The 10,382-nt window shown below is 36.9% G+C and overlaps 1 pseudogene; it reads right to left on the bottom strand.

Annotated features, from left to right (window-relative positions):
- Positions 1 to 605: 605 nt before the first annotated feature.
- On the bottom strand, positions 606 to 3,715 carry LOC131549923 (serine/threonine-protein kinase pim-2-like; annotated as a pseudogene).
- Positions 3,716 to 10,382: the final 6,667 nt, after the last annotated feature.

The raw sequence follows: 10,382 nt of genomic DNA, 5'->3' as shown, positions 1-10,382 counted from the left end.
TCACCAGGTTTTACCCATTTGTCAGCCAGAAGTTTTCAGTTATTTAAAACAAAACTTTGTATGATCACTTTTAAGTACATGTCAGAGTAGATGTTGCATTTTCCTTGCAATTAATATGCTTTCTATGTAAAATTACTTGTAAAGTTAATTTGATGTGGACCTCAAAATAGGATGTATGTATAGAGAGTGTATTAGGTACTATTGTGCCAATCCAATTTTTATAGGTCTATTCTTTCACAATTTATTTACTTTAACCCTTGGTTTTAGTGGCCTTGTGCCTTAAAAGAAGGTAAGCTTTTTCCCTTCTTAAGACATGTCTGTTTCCTGAGGGCGAGCGTTTGTACTCAATGACTTGTACACGTGTATCCTCAGAGGTGTGATCCTATGCAGGTCTTCCCCATCACTTCATGCTTTGTACTTGCAATTTCCAGGTGGATGATTTTGAAATGTTAAACTTTTATCCGAGAATAGGGGTGATTTGTCATCTGGGCAAGACTTAAACAGGTTGTCCAAGCTGTCCACTGCTTTTGGATCTCTCCTGTCCTAAGTGGGAGAGCTGCAAAGCTGATTCTCATCCAAAGAAAACACTAGGTTTGACGTTAGTTTCATTGCCCTGCCATGCTCTTCTTGGAGAGTGTTGTGATGTCTCCCGCAGGATGGCATTTCTCTTCATCATGCCTGAAGGGCCAATTAGAGCCAAAGGCTAAACCTAGAAGGCCGCAAGAATCGCATAAGCCTCAAAAGACCCATAAATATTAGCGGTAGAGGTGACAAACCCAACTCCATGTCTTTCAGGGATGGTGTTGTCAAGCTTAAGTCTGCACAGCGAGAGATCAAGCCGCAGATAAGCCAGAAGAGGGCTGGGTTGAAGCCTCAGATGTGCCAGTTAGTGTGGGATGTGTTGAAAGGTTAGGCCGTGGACTGCGACTGCTATGAACGTTGAAATATTACAGAGTCTTAAATCAAAAACCCACATCCCCTGCTCCCCGCCACCCTTTGGCCATCTGTAACGTGGCAACAAGCAGAGCTTAAACTCAGAGTCTTGCATACATACCGCGACTGCACTGTAAGAACACGCAGGCTGTCTTTATGTTGGATCGGCTTTGGGAACATCTTAGTCTCACATTTTCTTTTTCCCTAGTCATTTTTTGGGACATGAAATGCAACTAATGCTACTTTTTTGGTTCCTTTTGGTTTGGATAGTCAGGTTTAGGCTGTGTAGGAACAATATGATTTTAATGTTTATTATTACTCACACCTTTAACTGCACTCAAAAAAATATTTTGGCCTAAATTTAAGATTTGCATATGAAATTTCCATGTGTTTGGATTACACAATTTTAAGAAACTTAATGTGATGTACATTTGGCAGTGATACTTAAATGAAACGGGAAAGGTTTCTGTAATTGTAATAATAAATGGAAAGTTAAAAATATTTATTAATCCATTTTTTTTTTTTTTTTTAATGTCTTTTGTTTATCATCTCGGCACATTTGGAAGTTCACTGCTTTTAAAATATACATTTTATCAGTATGTATGAGAATACATACTTTTCTACACTAAGGAGAAATTCTGCAAGCCAGATTTTATTTTTATTTTATATACATGGCAAAAGCTGACCCTATTAAGCTGTATATTAATTGGTTGCTAATAACTCTAGAATCATCATAGTTACAATCAAAATGTTTCTTCTGATTCCTTCAATGCTGATCTTATGCATATCCATTTCTGCGGTGCATTATGAAGAGAATCATTGGCCATTTTTACAAGCTGACCTAAATCTGCTAAACACAATGTTCAAGCTTAACGAAACTGGACACACAATAGACAACAGGTCATTCTGAGGATGCATACAAAGTTTCATAAAATCCTACAAATGAGGGCAATACAACTGAAAAACGCTAACTCCACAACCGTATGATCCATTAAGTTAAAAATTGGTATGGCCTTCTATGTTGGATATCCTGACATATCCTCAAATATGACTCGGACACCTCAAAAAACATGGCAAACTTTCATATAAACTTTATTACATATTTTCTTACAAAATATTCTAAAATTCTTATAGTTGTCTTCTTAAATTCTTACACACTTATTTACTTATCTCTCTTATAAACATACCTATACACTTATCTTAAACAATTATCTATCTTATACACTTATCTTAAACACTCATCTTATAAAATGTCTTACTAATTTTCTTATGAAATATATATAAATTTAAAGACTACACAAATAACTATTATTTACACATCTCTAAGCAAGCAGTACTACCAGTCACAAGTATTGCTGCCAGGACTTACTGACTGAAGACCGAAAACAGCAGGGTGGCCGTGACGGTTGTTTTCTTAGGTTCTTCATGTCTTACTCCATGACCTGATTTAAAAAAATAAATAAAAAATCAGCATTAATAGTCTAAATGCATTACATTTAGAGCAACAAAAAAACAGGAGGCCTTTATTCATCCCCTGGAGCCATGTGAGGCACATTTTTATTTTTATGGATTCGTGCACTTTATTTAACGTGTTTTGGACTGTGTAACAGAAACACCCGCTGACTGCAATGGTAGAGCTTAGAAGAGCCAGAACAATTTTTAATATAACTACGATTGGATTCGTCTGAAAGAAGAAAGTCATATACACCTAGGATGGCCTAAGTGTGAGTAAATAACAGGATAATTTTCATTTTTGGGTAAACTAACCCTTTAAACCAGTCATGGAGATGCATTTTCTATAGGATCAGACTGCAGACATGCAGAAATCATCTGGTGGCATTCTGTGATCGAAGACGAAAGACGTTTAATTTATTAGCTTATTCTTTACACCTGTTCTTCTTCAAGCTATAGGTTTTTATTATCTGATTTAGAATACACATTTCCCTTCTTTCATGAAGATCTTCCCTTGTGACAGGCCACGTCTGGTCCAGCTCCTCTTACTGATCAGATCCAGGTCATAGTCAGCTGGATAATATCCGCATGCCATCATGAATAGGATCCCTAGAGACCACACTGTCATCAGCTTTGCGTGGAATTTGCCATTAACGGTGACCTCTGGTGGACAGTACGCTTTTGTGCCTTGAGGAAAGAGATTTTGTCTGTTTGATTAATTTCCACATCATGTTGACTACATAGGATGCAATTCTGTGAGATAATTAACAAACCAGTTCATAACATACTGAAGACCTTGTAGCCAAATTTCTTAATTGGCGCACTGCACCCGAAGTCAATCAGTTTCACCTCCATGGTGTCCTGGTTCACCAGCATGTTCTCCATTTTGATGTGCAGATGGAAGACACCATGCTTGATGCAAACATTAGCAGCTTCAATTTCCTGCCGCATGACCATTCGTGCTGTCCCCTCGTCGAGACGCTCTCCGTGGAGCTTCACAAAACCTTTCAGGTCCATGCAGGGCACAGATTGCTCCATGACCATGATGTAGTGGTCTCTGTTGTCCTCCCAGTCCAGATGTTTTATGATCTGAGGACCTCTGGGGCCACATTCAGGATGACCAAGCTAATGGAAAGGAAATATGATGCTTGGATGGAGATGGGTTTCCAAATAATGACTTGGTCCACAAATCAGTACAGTATGCCTATTGAGAACTCATTTGTAGTCTATGATTAATATTAATGTTATAAACTGAAAACAGCGACTGAGAAGCAGTAATACAGAAAGTGCAGCCTACGCAGCACAGCGCAGCCACTCTGATGTATGGCATGCTTGGCTGCTTTGCTGAAAATTTCACAGACACCTGATCAACAAAACAAAAAATATATTTTTTTAGCATATGTACAGAGGTCATACCAGTCCAGCCATTAATAATAAAATAAAAAATAAAATATAATAATAATAATTTAAACCTCATATCCATCCTCGCAGCAAGTCCCTTCGTAGACTAAGCCGAATCCTCCATGACCCAGCTTTTCGCTGATTTTTTTTAAAGTCTGCGGATGTGGCCTATTAAAAGATAAAGAATTGCAGTTAGTATGAAATACCATTTTATATATACATTTTTATCTTATTTCACTGTAAAAAAAAAAGTTTATGCTTTAAATTTCTAAGTACAGTCAACCTAGGTGTTTAAGTCGCTTCAAATTAAATGATACTAAACCGGCTTAAAAATGAGTTGAATCTTGTATAACTTATGAAAAAAAAGTTGAATGTTTCTTAACTTATTTTTGAGTTAATGTAAAAACATGTCATGACTTACAGATCATATAACTTTTTTTAAAGTAATTCATAATAACATTTTGTAATTCTCATGGATTTATTATTCTTACCCTTGGGACGTCCTCCTATATCAAATCTATATCAAATCAAATACATCAGTAACATATCGCATACTCAAATTCGATTGGTTCTTCATTTTGGGTCACATTTGACTTGGTATCTTAAAATAAAACTTCTCTAAACACTGTGAATCGATTTGTCTATACTCTAGTTTACTGACCGGTTTGGTAATGATACCCAATAAAACTAATCTCAGATCATGCTTTGGTCAAAAACCTTTCATTTAATTTCTGTGATGTGTGTGATGATGATAGCAGTGTTTTGGGACCATGATTATTAAATTTCAAATGGAAGAAGAATGGAATCAGCCTGAAGTTAAAACAGGACATGTTGATGCGATTGTACCTTCGGTAAATTTCCAATATGATCCGTCTTGAACCTGATACTATTTCTCAACCTCAGCCAGCTCGTATTTATCAGTTATGTGGCGAGGAAAGTGGAGAGAGGGCCACCTCCAGGAGTGTTTCTTTTTTTTATCTCTCTCTCTCTCTCTCTCTGTCTCTGTCTCTGTCTCTGTCTCTGTCTCTGTCTCTGTCTCTGTCTCTGTCTCTGTCTCTGTCTCTGTCTCTGTCTCTGTCTCTGTCTCTGTCTCTGTCTCTGTCTCTGTCTCTGTCTCTGTCTCTGTCTCTGTCTCTGTCTCTCTGTCTCTGTCTCTCTCTCTGTCTCTCTCTCTGTCTCTCTCTCTGTCTCTCTCTCTCTCTCTCTCTCTGTCTCTCTCTCTCTCCCTCATTTCCTCCATCAATGCCGCTAGCAACAACTGGCGCCTCATTAAGCTGATGAGGATGATGGTTCTCCGCCATGTTAGTGGTGTCTTTGAGAAGAACCCATGGTTCTTGTACACTCCTCCTCAATCAGTTTTTCCAGTTGTGAAGGTAGTCCCATGATAACAATATTTGTCACTCGAAAATACTCAAATCAATCAATCAGTCAATACTCAGAAACTTCAACCCACAAAATGAGCAAGTGAGTTCCAAGCCATTAAAAAGGCGAGATGTTCTAAATGTGACGTTATTTGTGACCCTGGACCACAAAACCAGTCTTAACTGTCAATTTTTCGAAATTGAGATTTATAAATCATCTGAAAGCTGAATAAATAAGCTTTCCATTGATGTGTGGTCTGTTATGATTGGACAATATTTGGCCGAGATACAACTATTTGAAAATCTGGAATCTGAGGGTGCAAAAAAATCAAAATATTGAGAAAATCGCCTTTAAAGTTGTGCATATTACTAATATGATATAATAAAGTTTTTATACATTTATGGTAAGAAATTTACAAAATATCTTCATGGAACATGCTCTTTACTTAATATCCTAATGATTTTTGGCATAAAAGAAAAATGGATAATTTTGACCCATACAATGTATTGTTAGCTATTGCTGCAAATATACCCCAGCGACTTAAGACTGGTTTTGTGGTCCAGGGTCACATATGCTAAAGGTGCTATGGAGAATGAGATTAGAAAAAAAAAATCACGTGGTCCCATCTATCTATATCGTTTTATTATCCGTGGTTAAAATTCATAAGGAATAATATAACTTTCTGTATCTTGTACATTGTGGTATGTAAATATAGCCGCAGAGGCAGGACTGCTTAAAGTTTGACACATTAAAGCGATAAAGAAATCTAATGAGAAAATACTGGTCTTGGATAACGTGCAGAAATATTTAACGGCTGTTTTACCACCTTCCTTGAGGTACCTTAAGTTTATAAATAAATTATAAATATTTTAAGATTATAAAAAACAAATCTGAATTTCCTACTTTTACAAAAAAATAGATATATTCTCAAACCATGGAAAAAACAAACGTGTACAGAATTTAGTCAATTTAATTTTATGATTATCTGTGAACTTTATCTGCCATTTTCATTTGATTAAAAAGAAAAAAATCCACTTTTTTGACCTCCTCCTAGACCAGTTGTCAGATCTTCACTGAACTTAGCAGCACTAGACCTTTTTGGCAAAATGTTATCAAAATAAATTTGATTTATTGAACAGTTTAGCAGATTTAGCAGTTTGTTCATTTGGAGGACAAGTCATTTTGAAGAAACATGTTTAGCTTCATGACTTTTTGGCGCTCAACATATAGACAGAAACCAGTTTGTAGCCCAAAAATTATTTTATTTATTTTTTGGTAATTGAGTGAAAATTGTTAAATCCTACCTCACATTTTTTCAGTGTATGTTTTAAGTGCAGAGAAGCCAGCAGTGGCTCCTCTAATCCTTCAGTTTAGTTTATTGTGACACGCCAGTTCGCTCATGGTGTTCAGATACATGTGTCGCGTCCATGGACCACCTCCTTCGGTCACCGCTGCGTGAATAAGAACCCCTCAGGTGTCTTGGGTGTCCCATCTATCCATAAACCCTCAGCTTATCTGTTGACAGCCTGTCCTGTCTGCTAAGCAGCTCATCTCTCTGACCATACTTCTATATCATGGATGCAGAACAACCATGTCCAAACTAGTGATACCAGCATGCAGTCGCAGTGCAGGTGGCTGGGAAATCTCAGTTGGTAAGACGGTATAGCTGAGGTTGATGGATTAACTGTAAGGCCTGTTTATGGCCATATCCTCTTTTTTTTATTTTTTGGTATTTGTGATCTCATGACAGTCCCTACACCTGTGGATCTGATATTTGGCCACATGGAAAGCACCTCCATAGTTTTAGTAATTGTATCACCTCTAAGATATGTGGATACAAATTTAGATTCCTGACTGCTGGGCAGAGGGGGTTTGCATCAGGCTGGAAGGCCTTATATATCACTGCATGATGGATGAGCCAGTGTAGAGGAATTCTCTGTGGTTCATTCTCAAACAATACTTTGCACTGAGCTGCTGCCCCAGCTTGAACCTTAAAGTCCTTAATGCTGCTCCCAATGACAACCATTAGTATTTTCCTTAAAATCAGGATTGTTGCGTGTAATGGCATTCTAAGTAATTCATCATCTTTTTTGTTCCACCTCCTTCAACTTAAACTTAAAGGAATATTTCAAACAAAAATAAAAATGCACAGGCCATCCAGTAACAGATTTGGAGAAATTTAGGTTCTCAATAGATCCTCTGCAGTGAATGGGTGCCGTCAGAAAATGAGTCCAAATTCCATAGTCCATAATAACAAAAAAAAAAGTGAAAAAGTCCATCTTCTGTTTTCCTCACATCAAAATCCAACAACATATTGATTCAGAACTCTTCTGCACTGTTTTGGCTTGTTAACAGTGCTTGATCGGTACATATTTCTCTCCCGATTCAGACGAAATAACTTTTTCACTAGTGAAAGCAATATTATGGATTGAGGACAGAAATAGAAAACACAGTTTTTCACTTCACAAGATATTAACTTATGGACTGGAGTGGTGTGGATTACGGTGATGTTTTTATCAGCTGTTTGGACTCTCATTCTGACGGCACCCATTCACTGCAGAGGATCCATTGATGAACAAGTGATGTAATGCTACATTTCTCCAAATCTGCTCCAATGAAGAGACAAGCTCATCTATATCTTGATTTGCCTGAGGGTGAGGATTTTTGGCTGAACTATTCCATGTTTGGTTGTTGCCTTAAATTAAGTATAATCAAATTGTCTGTGCAACTTTATAGTAGATTTCAAAAGTTGAGTTGAATATGTAAAAAAAATTAAGTTGTAACTGGTTAAATTATTTTGATTATTCGTCTACTTCAAACTATTTTGTTCTTATGATCATCTCTTTTGTGATGAGGGAAATCGATACTTGGCAGTAATGGGTGAATGCCTGATTCCTGTTTCTTTTTTAGTGGAATTCTGAAATGCATGAGGAATAATAATTACTGCTTGATTCTACACCAGTGCTTGGTATCAGGATAAGGACTTTGTGAGGGCCCCGGGTCATTGCACAACCTGAAGCTTCACAAAAAAGTGAAGGAAGAAGGGGGAGGAGTATGGCAACTGTCATCACAAACAAGAAACATCTGTCTCATTTGTGTAACTTGTTTTCTTTTAATATGAGAAGTATGTTGGTAGAGATCTGTGAGTTTTGAGGAAGGCCTGGGAGGAGAGAGGAGCGCTTGCATTTATTTTTTTCTCTCCCCATTTCACTCCTGGAATCATTCTTCCAGACCTTTGGTGAACTTGTGCCTTTGTCTGCAGACACATCCACTCCTCATGTCCTCTAAGGTGAGTTTAACTACTACAGAGTGAAACGTTAGCGGAGAAATCTGTACTCAGATTGAAACTTAACATCTTAAGACATTTTAATGAGACTTTACCTTCTACTTTATGTATGTATGTATATGTATGTATATATATAATATTATGTTTTGTTAGACATTGACAAAACACTTAAAATATGTATAAATCTGTTAAATACATTTGCATAATATGCATAATCCTTTTGCCTATGTGTATATATACATACATATATAGTAAATAGATGGCTTAAAGTTCACTTTAATGTCTTAGCTAATCAGACAAATGTTACTGTGATTACTTCAGAGACCAAAGTCATATTAAAAGTAGCTGAAAGGCTAAAGCCCCTGATCTTCGAGTTCCTTTATTGAATTGTAGGTTGATAATTATGTTATGTCCCTGGAAAAGCCTTTCCAAATATTAAATTACTGTGTGGTATTTTCCATCAAAGAGGCGGTGACAGGGCCATTCTGTTGACAGGATTAGATTTCTCATAGTGAAATCTCCCTCAAGCACATTTTAGATCTATTCTCATACTGATTTTTCCACATTCATGCCTGCATATTTTTTCCCCAAATAGCCATAGGAGAAATTTCTTACAGCCACAGACAGTTGTCGTTTCCTAGGTGTGTTTAAAAGTCACACTGAAACATCCATGTTAGTGAATCATGTGTTTCAAAACCACGCAGCACAAAATGGCAGCGAATAAAAACAGTTGTGTTTAGGCCCCAATATCTCTACTTCCACAAACACAGGATGTGCTGGATATTATGAGGATTTTGCCATGATTTCTCCAGCCTGCATGGACAGATATGCCCCCTGCTTTAATTTCCCAGTGCACAATAAAAGGCGAACCCTCCGCTCTTCAAACCACCTCTTCCTGTTCCTCAAAGCAGCTTATTAGTAACAGACATCGGTATGACCAAAGAACGGCAAAGAATATGGAAGCAGACGTTAAAATGTACATATAAAATGAGATGGTGGGATTATTTTGGACTACAGTAATATGCACGCTCTCACGCTTTTCCAACAACCGTAAGAAGCCAGAGGTGGCTTGATGACATATGAAACGTAAATTAAAGGTAAAATGTGTCAGCTCGGTTGAAAGGAAAACCGGAGGGTGTAATCTACCCATTGACTGTTACGACAGCAAAGTTAGGCCCTTGATAGGGTAGACAGTAGTATCCTACAGCAAGGGTGGAGCGGTGTAGTCTGTGGTGTTCACTTGCAATAGAAACATAAGATTTAGCAGCCCAGAGTCATGCTTTTTTTTAAGGTGTGTAACCATGTTTCTGTATAGGTTTCTGGATGTTAGGGTTAGCCAACAGTGTAAGATTTTTTTTATTATGCATTCAAGTTTTTTTTTTTTTTTTTTTTTAAGTATGCATTAAATTGATCAGATATGACAGCAAAGATATTTATAATGTTGCAAAAGATTCCAAATCCTGAAAAATTTAAATAATAATATGAAATGCTTCTTGAGCATCAAATCAGCATTAGATTAATTTCTGATTTCTGAATATGATGCTGAAAATTCAGCTTTGTGACACAGGAATAAATTACATATTTAATTATGTATAAAATTTTATAATATTTCACAATATTACTGTTTTTTTGTTTTGGTTTTTTTTAAACTGTATTTTGGATCATATAAATGCAGCCCTGGTGAGCATAAGAGACTATTTTTATAGAAAAACCAACCCCAAATTTGTATATACAGTATATGGATTGAACAGCATGCAAAAATAAGATTGCCCTCCAAAAATGTGTGGAAATGTTACACAATACAAGTCATTGGGCAACAACTCCGCAAAGTGGTGCTTACGAAAGTCATCCCTGGGGCCACTTTGTTGCAGCACTGAACCACATTTATGCATGTCCGACAAAGCTTCATTCCTGCCATTATTCCATGAATAGTTTCTATAAATATTTA

Source organism: Onychostoma macrolepis, chromosome 11 (genome assembly GCF_012432095.1).
Source record: "Onychostoma macrolepis isolate SWU-2019 chromosome 11, ASM1243209v1, whole genome shotgun sequence".
In the NCBI taxonomy this organism is placed as follows: domain Eukaryota; kingdom Metazoa; phylum Chordata; class Actinopteri; order Cypriniformes; family Cyprinidae; genus Onychostoma; species Onychostoma macrolepis.
Note: the sequence above shows the minus strand (reverse complement) of the source record. Positions and strands in the feature narration are given on the sequence as shown.